Here is a 15,798-nt window from a genome sequence, read left to right on the forward strand (position 1 = left end):
ATATGACTGGTAAATAATATTATGTCAAAATTTATCATCATTCTTTTTGCTGAATTTGTGCACAAACCTTTCAATAACTAGTGACATTTCTCACACAGATTCAGTTCATGAATATTTATTTATGTTAGAGAAGAAATCATTGCTTTCCATCAAGAAGGGAGTTAACAATCCTTAATAGCTTCTTCTGATTTGATTGATGTTTTTGTCACTTTCGGTGGTAAATAGATTTCTATTAGCATACCAATGTTATCGGGTCCTGTACCTTAGACTGCACTTAAACAGGCACATTTTAATATCCCACCTAGGGTTTCTTTGTCACTTGAGGGTCACTCTTGGTTGTCAGCAGAAATAAAGTACATAAGCATTTTTCTACTTGCTCGTTTTGCTTAATATGCTGGGGCCAAGCTTATTTGTTCATAAACTAAAACATTAGAAAGACCTTGGTATTGTCATAAAATGTGGCTCCATCTCACAGCTATTTATTCTTTTGCTGTTGCTGTAAAGCAGTGAAGTATACACACTTCAAGTTAGTTGCAGACCTTGATCTAATGGAAAGTACAACATCCTTTATAATAAAGTATGACATTGTATGTAGTCAGGGGGTTGTGTTGTGAAAGCCTCAGTATAAATCACTTTGCAATACAGTACTAAAATTTGTCTAACCGGATTTCACTTTGTGCTTTAAATTAAGTAGTTTGTAAATGATTATCTTAATGTTTTTATTCATGTGATAAAAATAAGAGACTTCTAGAATGGTGTATAATTAATCAAAACACACTTACCTTGCAATTTTTACAGGTCGTGTTTACGATTGAAGAGTTAGATGGAACATCTGCTATATCATAAAACATTATGAAGATGAAAACATTCCTGCCCGGTGGAATATTCCTGGGATTCATGACCTTTAACCTTCAGGGAACCTAGGATAAGTATAAAAAATGATCAGAATCTGACAGTTCTTTGTTGAATTGTTCCACATTAATTATGTCATGGGTCCTAAGAAGTGTCACAATTATTATGTTTTTGTTTTGTAGAATTTCTCTATTCTATTTGACCCTTATATTTAATTTTGCTCATCACCCTACAGGTAAATATTTTTATTGTGTACAAACAAGGACGGAGTATAGTTTATAAGCTTAAACCAAATTGGACAAAGCTGATTTTATGGGTGAGAGACAATTTTAAGTAGGGCTGCATAAACTCTGGCATATTATTTATGAAAGCTATTTTTCTTCTGTAACTGAACACTGAATTGGTGCAGGGGAGTGGAGGTAGCATCCAGGCGGTTTGGATGCCATCAGTCAAAATACCAATGTCAGCATACCGACAAGACCAGCACGAGAATACCAACATCAGTGAGGATGCTGATGCCAGAATTCTGACTGCCAGCATCCCGTAAGTATGCAGGGTTGTCAGCATTAGGCAAGGAAGGGGGGTTAAGTTGTTGAGTTAGACGGCGGGCAGAGTAGATGGGGAAAGGGGCAGATAAAGTTAGACTGCAGGAGGGGTAGGTTTAAGTGGCACGGTAGTAGGGCCAGGAGCATGCACTAGCAGGGAGGGATATGCTGAGGGGGGATGGTTATGGTTAGGCTGTAGGAAAAAGGGTCAGTGTTATGGGGGGGGGGGCATGGGGAAGGTAATTATACTTACTGCACCACTGTTGGGATTCCCTATATCAGTATTATTTCCCTCCATCAGGATGCCAAAATCATGATTCTGAAAGCAGACATCCTGTCCGCCAGTCATACACATGTATTCCAGTGGAGGTTAATGTGCACCCATTATGTCTGTTGTGGCGGGTCCAAATATGGGGATGCAGCACAGTCCAAAATTCAAATAGGGGAGGTATACCTTTTGCCACCCCAAACACTGTCAAACATCCTTGGGCGGGACTCACTAGCAGTTGGTGTAGCTCCCCTATTTCTGTCCTCTCTCATGGACGCTCTGTCTCTCTTGCTCATTTCTCTCCCTGTTTGAATACAGAAACACAAGTATTTAAAAAATTATTTCCTTTGCTCTGTAATATAACGCAGAATACAGTATTGATTTATCCATACTTAAATGAGTTTACTGCGATTCTTGTACACTTATAATACATTTGTTTTATGTAATTTGAACATACACTGGGTCAGTGTATGAATCCGAAGGCGGCCACGCCCACTCGAATGACGCTCACCCAGGTTCCTCCGCCCCCCAGTACATTTATACAGGGGAGTAAATTATAATGCCAGCCCGCGCCCCCGGAAGTCCGGATGACGCGTCAGGCGATCCTGGCCACAGGCTCCCTCCCCTGTCACTATTATTTCGTATTAGCCGCGTCACTGGAAGCCGGGATGACGCAGTAACCGGAAGCGACCAACAGTGTCCCCAAGAATGTATTCCCCTATTGACCGCGTCACCGGAAGTCCGGATGACGCGGAGGGGGAAAAGGAGCTATGATCTCCCTATATGTTCCCCTACTGACCGCGTCACCGGAAGTCCGGATGACGCGGGGGACAAGGGGCTGTAACCTCCGTTTTTTAACTCACATATTCCCCAGTATTCCCTACCATATGGGACACATTCTTATGTCGCGCCACTGGAAGTCCGGATTACGCGACAGGGAATACCAACCCCCGCCCTCACAGCCTATGTCCAAGTGTGGCTGAATGCCCTGGAAACAAAAAAAGGGGGGGGCGTCACGAGGGTGACTACAGGGGAACATACGTAAGGTTTTTGGGGCACACTTGAAAAAAGGTATATATAATACTATTATGAGTTAGTGGTTAGTTGAGTAATTAGTGTAATAAAACTTAACTTTTATTCTGATTATTACTAAAAAGAGAAAGAGACAATATCCCATGCGTTAGAATAATATGGCTAATTGCCAAAAGTGGGTCCTTGATAATGATCAAAAGATCAGCGCAATGTTTAGATATGAGTATACCAAACCTGTAAAATCAGCACCTTTCATAGGTTATCTAATATGCATGAATGCGATAGTTGATACAGGTATTGGTTTATGGATGCTTGACACACATGATTTATACAATAAAGATTCCAATAAACAATGTGTTGTCCTCCGTAACAGACGAGTATTAATGGGTCACAGCTGTGGATATTTTGGGGAATGGGAGTGGTAGAAAGATTAGGAAGTCAGGAGTAGTGGAGAGTATAGACAGCTTGAGCTAAGTCTAGAAGGTGATCCCTTCCTTGCCCGGTAATTACAACACCGAGTATTCCCAGTGAGTCTTCCCACAGGTACTAGCCCGGCCGGTCACTGCTTAGCTACTGAGATCGGGACGGGTTCAGGCGATCCAGTGACGTATGGTAGTAGTGTTAGCAAAATTGGGGGGTCACCAACATTGTAGCTCAATTGAAGTAGAGTGCTTCTGCTTTATGAGGCGTCATCAATGGTTCACCCTGTTGCTTACCTGCATTGCAGGGGGTTCAGTTTTGACGCAACTGATGAGAGAGCACTGAAGAGAAGGGTTGTGGCATAGGTAGTGGGTTGGTATCAACAGTGCGGACCCTGACTTCTGCTGTCCACCATCTACTGATCGTATCAAATGGTGGAGGAGATAGTAGGTGAACGCTGATCCTTTCCCCGGAATGGAAGAAGGGTAATGGGGTTGAGGCAACCACTGTTTAGTGTTGCCACCAATGTAGATTATCAACAATGGGGGTTGATATCGAAATAAATGGTGTTTGTATCCTCATGAGTAGTGCACCTTAGGCGCCATTGTTGCCAGTACTGAATGGTTCTGACTGGGGCTAGTGTGACACCTTGAGGAATTTTTTGCTAGGTTTGCATGGTCTGTAAGCCTCACAGGTAGATTTAAAAGTTTTGGTAGCCGTAGATTGCAAACACTGTAATTGAACAGGCTAGATGGTATCGGCTATAAAGGAACAGATAGGCTATCAGACATATAATGACACCAACAAAGTGTCAATCCACAATTAATACAAATCAAGTGCCAGTATCACAGTTTCAACATGTAAGCTTAATCAAATTGAAAACAATGATTTAACTAAGGTATGGATTAACAATTGAGTCAGTTTTTAATGCTGACAGTATAAGCTTAGCATATACATAGTGAGAGTCTGGCAGCTGTTAGTCACAAATCCTCTGGTTTACAAAGAGCTGAAAATGCTAAGTGGATACAAATATATAGACTGGATATCAGATATATCGTGGCACTGTTGGTATATCAAAACGAATAATCCTCTTTGCAGATTCACCAGTGTTAAGAGTTTTGCACTGTCTGTATGTGGATCAAATTTGAGACAAAATCTGGCAGATAATTGCCTAGTCTGTACCTCCTCTAATCAGTGAAAAATGCGGAAATTTGGCAGCTAATTGCCTAGTCTGTATCGATATAGATATTTTTCAAACAAACACCTAATGCAACAAAAGCCTATTGTAGGTCAGAAGTGTAAGAGTTCAGATACTGACTGCAGTATATGCAGGTGTATAGATAGCAGACTGATCGACTAATTGACAGAAAAAAAAGGGGGAGTGTAAATTGTATAACAGATAATTGCCTGGTCTGTACCACTGCAGTAACGTTTAATGTGTTTTACCTCATATAACACAAATGCCTGTTATGTGACAGGGGCGCAGCACCCAAGACTGAGTGAAAAGAGCCTTTTAAGAAATACTGTCAGCGGTATACGCAGAGAGGTGACAGACTGCTCAGCTGTTGCTGGGTAGTGAAAGTGCTGTGTTTGATCACAGCAGAGCAACAGTTTAGCGTAATGTGGCGGAGGTAAAGAAACAAGGTTAAAGTTTAGGGTAGGGATACAAATTTGCTGGTTAAAAGAGTTTAACTTAGCTTTGAGGAGCGGCGCCCGGCGCCATATGACGGGAGCCGCTACTCGAGGTGATGGTTGTGGCTGGCGTCTGTGACGGAGGCACGGGGGTGTGTCAGAGGCGTTCCTCACACGTGTTTCGCCGAGGCTTTCTCAAAACAAAGCAGATGCCCCTCCAATCGGATCGCCCGTTTGGGAAGGTCATGTGAGTTGCCATGGCCACCATTTAAACAATGCTAAGGTTATTAGTTAGCGAACATTGTTTATACACATTACAGTGAGAAAATACACACTACTAATATGCCTATCTAGTCATCCTATTTTACTGTTAATGAATATGTAAACATTTGCCTCCTACTTTAGCATTATATTTATTTATAAAATAGATTGGTTGATCTAATTAATTTGGTCACATGACCCATGTAACAGGAAATAAATAGCCAGCCATGTTTTAAACCTGTTATCCTCTGATAAAGCTGCCTGGAGCAGCGAAACCGGTCAGGACACAGGTTACTCTTCTCTATCCAGAATTCCAATACTGGTACTCCCAAAGAACCCGGAAGTGCTGATTCAAGTTCCCACTTACTATCGTTTGTCCATTTGGACCACCAAGTCCCAGCAGCAAGGTCGAGGTTGAGGACCACATCCAGCTCCATCACATCCAGCGGAGGGAGACGGTTATTTGTGCCACTCTGGGCCGCTCCTGACTATTACCATCCAGTCCTCCCCACCATTTGCTGCATCAGGGACACAAACCAAGCCCTACCACCTGTGGGCTCCATCGGGCCATCCACAGATCACCGTCTGGTGTCACCATTTCCAACCGGCTCGGTATTGGATTACAAATCTCAACAGCAAGGTAGAGGTCGAGGACCATACCCCGCTTCAATACATCCAGCGGAGGGAGTCGGCAAATCATGCCAACTTGAGCCACTCCTACCATCTACATCTGGTCCTCCCTCCCTACTGCCCCAATTTTGTTCATCATCCCATCTTCATTCAGGACGGTTCGTCACCCCAGCCCTATACAGGACTTTTTGGGACTTTCCGGGCTTTACACATACCCCAGTTTGGTCTGGTGAGATATGAATTTTTATATGCATTGCATTTTACTATTATAATTGTACTTTTGGCTATGTGCTAATTTTAGATAATAAATTCTTTTGTACTAGATCAACCAATCCATCATCTTTTTCATCCTAAATCTATAAGATTATATATATATTAAATTTGATTTACAAGTATATTCTCCAATTAAGCGCAGCTCACAATCCCTATTTCTCATTTCTCTCCCTCCCTGATAACACTGTCTCTTTCTCTGTCTAGACCATGTTTTCCCATCGCTGGGTATTGTGTTCCGGAGCCGCCAGATGAAGAGAACTTCTAGAGCCATTAGCCTTGACGAGGGAAGCTCCGATCGAACCTTGCTGTGGACGAACCCATAGGAATCAGGTAAGCCCTCACTGAGGCCTTTGCTTTTTCTCTTGCTCCCACTAAACCACCACCATTACAGTGCTAGGCCAAGGCCACATTGTTCCCCCCACTCCCCGCTGCTTAGTTAGGCCGCTGGCATGAGCCATGTTACGCACTAGGCACCATTGTTTTCACCCTCTCTTCCCCCACCTACCCTGCACCCTCCTCTCACCCTGCATCCTCTCCCAGATTGCATTCCTCCTCTCACACTGCGTCACCCCTCTCCCTGCATCCCCCCCACCCTGCATCCCCTCCTACCCTGCATCCCCTCCTACCCTGCATCTTCTCCTACCCTGCATCCCCCTCACCCTGCATCCCCCGTTTCACATTGCATTCCCCCCACCCTGCACCCCCTCTCACTCTGTGTCCCCCCTCTCCCTGCGTCCCCCCTCTCAGAGGCCCCATCACACGCGATATTATTCAAATCAATTAATTCTATATTCTTTTGCCATTGATTGTCCTTGTTATTAAATCATTTCCTATTTCTTCTAGTGGTGATTCGTGATTCGATTGGCTGAAAAATAAAACATTTTATCACCATTCTCACGTGTGGTGACAGCATTGTGTGATTGTGTTTGGGGTATTGCTTGTCCGGGGTTCTTTTGTCCATCTGCCCTCAGAATTCAGGGGAGTGAAGCAGGCAGGTCGCAGACTGACAGTATCAAGAAAGCATCAGGAGATCCAGGTAGCGGTCACACCCATACACGCAGTCTGACAACATTACAACTAAAGTGGAGGAGTATGGGTCATTAGATAGACAGTGTCTAGGTGGACTATCAAAAGGTTGACCACTATTGGTCAATGGTCGGCACATGAAAAGGTCAACAAGCATTAGGTCAACGTGGTCAAAAGGTTGAAATATGCAGTACGGAGGGTTTAATGGTTAACATTCATGGGTTAGATACCCACCATGGCTCTGTGTGAAGTTTGTATATTCTCCCCGTACTTGCATGGGTTTCCTCTGGGTACTCCGGTCTCCTCCCACAATCCAAAAATATACTGGTAGGCTAATTGGCTCCCAAAAAAATGAACCCTAGAATGTCTGTGTGTGCATATACGTATGGTAGGGAAAATATATTGTAAGCTCTACTGGGGCAGGGACTGATGTGAATGTTCAAATATTCTCTGTAAAGTGCTGCGGAATATGTGTGCGCTATATAAATAACTGTAATACATAATAAATATTCAAAAGGTCAACATGGAAATAGGTGGACATGTTTTTTTCTCTTTTTTTGTGTCTATGACAACATAGGTCGACATGGAAACCTTATAAGTGTGCCACTTCAGGCACGGTGTCTCGCTATACTCGACACACAATTATAATATCCCTCTATGCCCACTGGGATGGTAAAGTATGAATAAGTCAGTTTAAAAATAAATCATGAAAAACTCATGTTGACCTTTTTTATGTTAACATTTTGCAGTTGTCGACCTTTTGACCACATCGCCCGAATGCATGTCAACCTTTTCCATTTGTCAACCTTTTGACCATCGACCGGTAGTGGTTGACCTAAACGCTTTCGACCTATGACTATGATCATACTTTAATAGAGTTTGGTACAAAATACAAGGAAAAGGGGAGACGTCATACTATTTGCAATAGTTGAAATGGATCTGTACTGTGGCTCAGGCTTTAAAAAGTGATAAAATGGAGAGTGATAAACAACCAGCCAATCAGCTCCTATCTGTCATTTTACAAACCCAGCCTGTAACATGACAGTATTTGATTGTCTGGATGTTTATCCATCCCCACTTTTGAAGCTTGATACAACTGTCCTTACAGATGGTGATAGATTCGCCAATCACCACTGCACCTCATCCGATAATACGGATGCACGAGGTGCGCGTGCCTCGTTCTGTCGGAGCCCACCGCCTTCCTCTGCTGGCTCCCCAAAGCTCCCTGCTGCTCCCATGTCACGCCCACACCCTCCCGACTCGCCCTGCCCGTCTCCCTAAAGCGGAGATGGGCAGTAAGCCGCTCCCTGCTGCCGTGCTGATGGGGATGCGCGACCGTGTGAGATGTAAGCGCATCCCCTTCAGATGGAGCTCCTGTCCGCCAGCCTGCGCCAGCTCAGGACATCTAGCAATCCTGCAGGCTGGCTGACAGGTGCTACATCTGTAGGTATTAACATGTCAGGACACTGAATATTAACTGGTTCATACTCACCGGTGGCTGAAGTTGGTAGATCCCACTGATGGCAGCACTGTCTGCTACATGTGCAAGTCGACAGCGAGAGTGCTTAATCTTATTATAAAATATATATATATGCAGTATGCTACTAATTTTAAGTGCAGCACAACACAACATACTGTCAGTATGAAATCAGAAATAGAGCCAAAGTAATACATCTACTGTACATATCTACCGTAGTTTTCATGTGTCCATCATGCAGGTGTGAATGATCCCTAAAAATCTAACATTAGAGCTATCTTGTCTCTTCCAATGCATTGCTGACTGTTCTCTAGATCTCGCTATGCCAATTCCACATTTTATCCTATTTCTCAGCTTTCAGTTTATAGCCTGTTCCATATTTATGTGAATGTGTTGCAGACGTTTATATAAACAAAATGGATTGTCTAGTTGATATAAAAGATCAACTAGGAGATACAATTTACAACTTGCATGGCAGAATTAAGTTGTTTTCGCAGTAATAATTCACACACAAACGCAATAAGCCATGGAGGCCGTACAAGTGTTTGTGAAAAATGTGTTTCCGAGCATTTCTTGTAAACAGGATATGTACAATAATAAGTAAAACCGAAAAAGAACATTGAATATTTTCACATTTAGATGTTCATAATAACAATAAAGAAAATGAAAATTTAAAGTAAAGGTTTTTTCTCAAGGAAATTACATGTACTAACAATATAATTTAATTATTTTTTGATAAAAGTTTTGTAAAAAAAATCAGTAAAAAAATGTTTAATTTTGTGATATACAGTATGTGTCCATATATTGTTAGCAATTCCACATAACAAGTCATCTAAATTTTTTCAACATAGTTGGTCTAATACTGTGAGAAAGCTATTACAATACACAGTGGTATAACCACGAAATTTGCTAAAAAAACAACTTTGTGGTGCCCCCCTGCTGCAATTGTATTCTAATTGTCAGGGTTTCTGCTCCTTGTCAGGGGATCCTCCACCTTGGAGGCCACCACAGGTCTGCAGCTGTTGTTTGTGCTTGCCTCCATCATACTAATGTCCCTACAAAAATGGCCGCCACCTCTAGCATTCTTAATATCTGTCTCCACTGAGGTGGTGTCAATTTTGGGTGGGACATTTTCAGTAGCATAAAGGAGGCAAGCACAAACAACAGCCGTATATATCACCCAGGTGAGCAAGGGCTGCTGCAGAAGAGCCTTTGCAGCTCCTTCAGTAATGAGTATTTCTGGGACAGATTAATCCTGCCCTGGTAGTTTTGTCCTGCCTCAGGAAAACCCACCAATGAATGGGTTAATAGATTGCTGCAGCTCCAGGGTTTAGGGCCAAACTCTGGTTTCCAGGTGCAGAATCCGTTAGAATTCTGTAATGCAATCTCCCTAGTTTGTGCGCACTAACGTCAAGGCATACCTGCTGTGACCTCTCCATTCCTGCTGGCAGCCATAACTTCAAAGTTTCTATGGGGGATGTGATGCTGCCAGATTTACCATCTTGGCCTCCCCAGCTACCACCATCTGAAAATGAGTAGCCTGTGGGTTACACATTGCAGTCTCAGCTGGTGGAGGTTACCTCAGAATCCCCATTGGCAATGGGTGCTGTGTATCCACGGTCAATAGGACCATACATGCACAGCACACTGATCACATTGCAAGGATGGGTTCCTATCGGAAGCCCCTGCTCATTCATGAATGGCATGAGTATAATCAAATATTGCATTGCAACTGTGGGCACTAATATAGCACTAGATAAATAAATGAGACCCCTAAGGCAGAAAACAAGAGTAGTAGCAAACATGCAAAATGGAAATAGAAGTATAAAAGATGAACGAAGGAAAAGGAGGCAGGATAAAGAAGAATGAAAAATAGAAAAGAAGGAAGAGGATAGAGAAGAACAAAAGAGAGGGGAGAGTTGAAAAAAGGGGTGAGAGGGATATGGGAGGAATTGGGGGAAGACATAGAGTGACGAGAGGGGGAAAGATAGAGCATGTGTAGGAAGAAGGGGAAGGGAGAGAAGGGAAAGAGAGATGGGAGGAGTGATATAATTGAGGACAAATGATGAAAGAGCAAGATAGAATAGTGTCACACGTAGCCGCGACGGAGCGCGGCGGGTACAGTACTCACCCGTCCGCGCCCGCCGCCGGCTAGCGTGTGCAGGCTCCGGTCTGCGGTGTGCGGGTAGCGGCAGCTCTGGGTAGGGATGGCAGCAGTAGTGGTGCCGGGAGGCCGGCGTCGCCATCTTGGTTGAGGGCAGGAGACAGATTTGCCCAGAGTGGAGGTTCCCTCCTCATCCTGTGCTGACAGCCAATGGCAGCCATCCCCTGGGGATATAGGGGATCTGCCTAGGCTGTTCAGTGTCAGTGCAATGAGTCTTTGGAGTCATTCACAACTCCTAGCTGATTCCCGGATCCTGGCTCTTTCTCTCCTGACTCTGGTGCCTTGCTCCCTGCATCTTGCTACAAGGAAGTTTTCTCCTGACACCAATGCTGCAAGTCCTACCTAGTGCTTGTTCCTGCTTGTGTCCCAGAATTACCCTGCACAGCTTTCCGCTGTCCTCCTTCATACAACTCATTCATTCCATCATCTTTCAGTCATCCGGATCCATTTCTTCTGTCATCAAATCAACCTCCTTCCGGATCCTCATCTATGTACTCTGGCTCACCAAGTATACGTTTCCAGATTTCCCTGCCCGTTATTAGTATTGTGCTGGACTCTATTTAATTTATTCCAACTGTCACTTAAAGAAGTATTTGAGTGAAGTTTATCATTTATGAAATCAGTTATTAAACCTGCACGTTTCAATCCTACTCCTCCTGGTCCGTCTCCGGTTCCTGTGCACCGCACGACTCCATCCAGCCCTTTAGCCGTGACAAATAGAGAGATGTGAAAATGACTAAAAAAGAGACAGATGTAAATAAGAGTTGAAGAGAGAGATGAGAAAGAATGGAGAGAAAGTTGGGAGGAAGAGGGCGAGATAAATGGGAGGAAAAGGGCTAGAGATAGAGAGAAAAATGGGAATCAGAGAAATTAGAAGTGGAAGCAAGGGCATAACTACCATAGGTGCAAGGGGTGCAGCTGCTATGGGGCCCAGAGCTGAAGGGGGCCCATCTTTACTGTCTAAGTAATATGATTTACATACATTTGTCACAATCAGTTGCTAAATAGGGGGCTCTTACAAACTTTTGCTATGGGGCCTACGAATATTTAGTTACACCACTGAGTGGAAGGAATGGGTAGAGATGGGAGGAAGAGAGGGGATAGAGAAATGAAAGGTAGAGGAGAAAAGAGAGAGATGAAAGGGCTATAGATAAAAGGAAGAGGAGGATAAAGGGAGATTAGAAGAAGATTATGGGGAGAGATCTACGAATGAAAAGGGGGAAAAGAGAAATGCTTCAAAACAGTATGACATATACAGTATGTTACTACAGTATGTACATCCTTGCTGGCGGGTCGCCAGAACGTACGCGCTGGCGACCCGCCAGCAGCCTCGCCAGCGAGGAGACTGAGACGCACGTGCATCAGGGAGACGGACAGGGTTAGGGGGGGTTAGGGGGGGGGGGGGGCGGGCAGGCGGCGGGGACCCCGAGTTACCGCCGGCAAGCCGGCGGGGACCCGGGGAACTGATGGAAGCGCCGTCGGAAGGGGACGCGCGCGCCCTCTCGTGCGCGTGCGTCCCCTTCTCACCATCGCCATGGCGCTGGCGGGGGATGGCGGCTGGCGACGCCAGCGCCATCCCCTGCAAAGATGGGACCTGACCCATCTGTAGATGTGTGAGAGAGAGATGGAAGCGAAAGAGCACTTCCAGCAAGAACTATAGAAGCAAGAGAGGAAGATACAATTCTGCAATGCCAGGTAAAATAGCTAAAGACCTGGTAAACGACATGTCTGAAATAATAATAGAAATTATTTTTTTTAACAAAAATAAGAAAAGTATTAATTTGACATTCTCTAAATCAGACAAATTACTCTTATGTAATAATAGTCCATTATTTATTTTTATCGTATCGACTATTGTCATCCCTGTTCTGCTCACTTCCTGCCATCAGGTCTCTTTGCTTGCACCTCCTGTCTGTCTTCCCCTCCCTCTTAATTGTAAGCTCCTTAGGACAGGGCTCTCTTCTCTCCTGTTCTCACAGCCCTCTTCTCACACACTTCAGTTACAGCTCTCTCCTACGCAGCAATGTGTATACCTGCATCTCTTCTCACTGGTAATTGTTAATATCTTCCAAAGGCAGACTGCCCTTAGTACTACTACTAAATACTCTTTGCCACCTTACACCTCAGCTGCATTGTGTACTGAGAATTGTGGTGCTAATTGTGAACTTTGATCTTTTTTAGTTTTTCAGTTACTGTAATGTTAAGTTCTGTGTATGCTGTATTGTTCTGAAAAGCTTTGTATGCACTTGTGGTGCCTTATAAATAAAATGTAAAAATAATAATGCAGAGGAGAATACCATCAGTTCCTGCACTATCACTGTCCTTGCCAAGGGAAGTTTTTAATATGAAAATCACAGTATTGCATGAGAGTGGCTCCCTAGCTTGGTCATCACAGACCTGCGAAAGTGCAAGTTTTCCAGGTCTCCTCACAGAATCGCAAGTAATATAGGGACAGATATATAATCTAGCGTTAAGTGCAGAAATGCACTTAACGCTAGTTAACTGGGGGAGGGATTACATTTCCCCAATGTATTACTACCGCACCTAACCTGCGCTAGTGACAGCCCCCCAGTGATTAGCGTCCGGGGCGATGTATTAACAGCCGCCCAGGAGTTAAATTGCCCTGCTGGCTCAGGGCTAGCTTTGTCCTATACCCCACTGCAGGGACAACGCTAGCCCTGCTGTGGCTCTGAGCTACGCTGGACATCTTGCGGTAATAGCGAGATCTTGCTCATGCCCATTAGAGCCGGCCGGGGGGAAAGCCGGCTCTGCTGGGCATAACGGCTCTCCTTATCGGCTTGGGGGGTTAATACATTTGCCAATAACGGATGCCCACTTCTCCTCGTTATGCAGGAGAAGCGGGACCCATTATTTTAAAAACGAAAACTGCATTTTAATAAATCTCCCCCATAATTAGCTCCACCTATGCATCTTTTAAATTATGTCAGTGACTAATGAGTACACATGTGAAACTTCCAGGTGACCTGAAAAAAAGTGAACTGTTGGGGGTCCTTGAGGAAGGATCTCGGGAACCCCTGATCTAAGGGCAATGTAAACTTTAAACATTAATTTTTAAGGCCCACAAAGTCTATGCAGCACTGAACATGGAACGCACATACTAACAGTGTAACCTGATGTATCATAAGTACAATATAGTGTAAAATGACAAATCTAGGACATCATACAACAATAAAATTACATAGATCTAATGTAGGTAATGTAGGTCTGCATCAATACGGCTGGCCTTGCTAGAGTTGCTATAATTTCTAGTTACACTTGAAGTTCTTAGTCAGGAGTCTGTCATGGTCTCTGAGTGAAGAGGGCTTGACATGCTGTACTATATCTCATTGGTGGAAGATTGCCAGTGCAGATAGTGACATTTCCCAGGGACACATGCTCTCCACTGTAATACTTAGGACCGATTAAAACTTGATTGAAATAACTGGCAGGCATTTATTTGGGAAACATTCTATTGCAGGAAGAAACTATGTGCAGACCCACTGTGTCTCTACCAGAGTATTTCACAGCAGCTACTGGAGGTGTTCTTTAATACTGTATCTGTGATATAAACTGTTTTCCTGGCTCAGCTATCTAGCCGTAGGAAATAATATGAATTAGCAATGAGACAGCTATTTGTCATTGCAGTGCAAGAAAAATACCATAACTGTGATAGCTTTACTATATGACATATACACTATCTGACAGCCAATCATGAACTCTACAGCTCCTGATTGGCTTCCGAACCGCAATCTTCGATTAGATCGTGAGACGGCTTGAGTTTTGTAATAGCCGCGGTTCTGGTCTGATAGAGCCGGGCGGGTTGTCCACCACTCTTCCCAGCCACGAGCAGGATGTGCTTTCCCCCTCCCTGCAAAATCTGGTCGCCAGGAAGCATAATCTGGTCGCCATGGTGACCTAGTCCCCGGGATTTGTCGAGCCTTGCTATAGTTGTAGGAGATATGTTAGGTGTCTGTCTGCAATATAGAGTGCTGAGGGTTTGCTTTCTGGAAATGACAAGCTGAGAAATGTGTGTTTTAAATACCGAAGGACGTAACAGAATGCTTGCCTAGTTTGCTAAATGCCTCTCCGGAAGAAGCCAGGAGAGTAGACCCAAATAGCAGCGGAGGAGGTATTGGTGAGGCTGACATGTTAAGTCCTTCACCCTTTCCTTAAAACGCTGGGATTTGCGGCTCTCTGGGGAGGGGCAGGGCAAAAATGATGTAAAATGATGTAAAATGATGCAATTTGTGTCATTTTAGCCCTGCCCCCTCCCTGGAGAGCCTCAAATTCCGGCATTTGTCTCGACAGGGAAGAGGGGTGCAGATGCTCCACAGAGCTTTCAGTAGACTTGCCCACCTTCCCAGGGGGCTGAGGCTGGGACCCGATTTTCGGGATACTCCTGGCCATTCCGGGAGGGTAGGCAAGTATGACATTACATCCTGCCATTCAGCCTGAATTTGTATTATTGGGAAGATCATCACTGGACTTTTTCTCTTTTTACATTGTACATGTAATTTTATCTTTCTGAAGCCAAGTCATATGGGATTGATGCAGCGATGTCTTCAGGTGTACTCACTGCATCTATGCAGCTACACCCACTTGAGAAGTAGCAGTCATCACTATCAGCATGCACTTACCACAGGTACACACCTGCTCCAAAATACAGTATCTGCCTAACTCAGGCATGTCCAACATTGGCCCTCCAGATGTTGTAAAACTATACATCCCAGCATGCTTTGCCACAGTTTTGCTATTAGAGAATGCTAAAACTATTGCAAAGCATGCTGGGATATGTAGTTTCACAACATCTGGAGGGCCAATGTTGGACATGCCTGGCCTAAATAATGATGGGTCTTTGTGTTACCAAAATGTGCCTACACACTCCTGACATGCGTTAAGAACACTTGTAAATATCACACAGCTACAGTACACACCTATGTCTATTAAGCCCAAGCTGAAGATGCATCTGAATTGCATAGCCCATTGTTGCATACAAATTACATGGAGCATGTGAAATTATAAAAATCACAAGATCCATCTGCAGAACAGGGTTGCATGAACATGATTCGTAGTTTTCGTAGCAGCTATTGGGAGCTCTCATACTGGAATATGCAAATTATCTCCTGGTTTGGTCATGTATCTGCAATTAAAAAATTACATTATTCCCCAAACTTTTATATATATGGAAAAACCCTCCCAATTCCTGTCCCTTCCACAG

The sequence above is a fragment of the Crinia signifera genome, chromosome 2 (assembly GCF_055691185.1).
Source record: "Crinia signifera chromosome 2, ASM5569118v1, whole genome shotgun sequence".
In the NCBI taxonomy this organism is placed as follows: domain Eukaryota; kingdom Metazoa; phylum Chordata; class Amphibia; order Anura; family Myobatrachidae; genus Crinia; species Crinia signifera.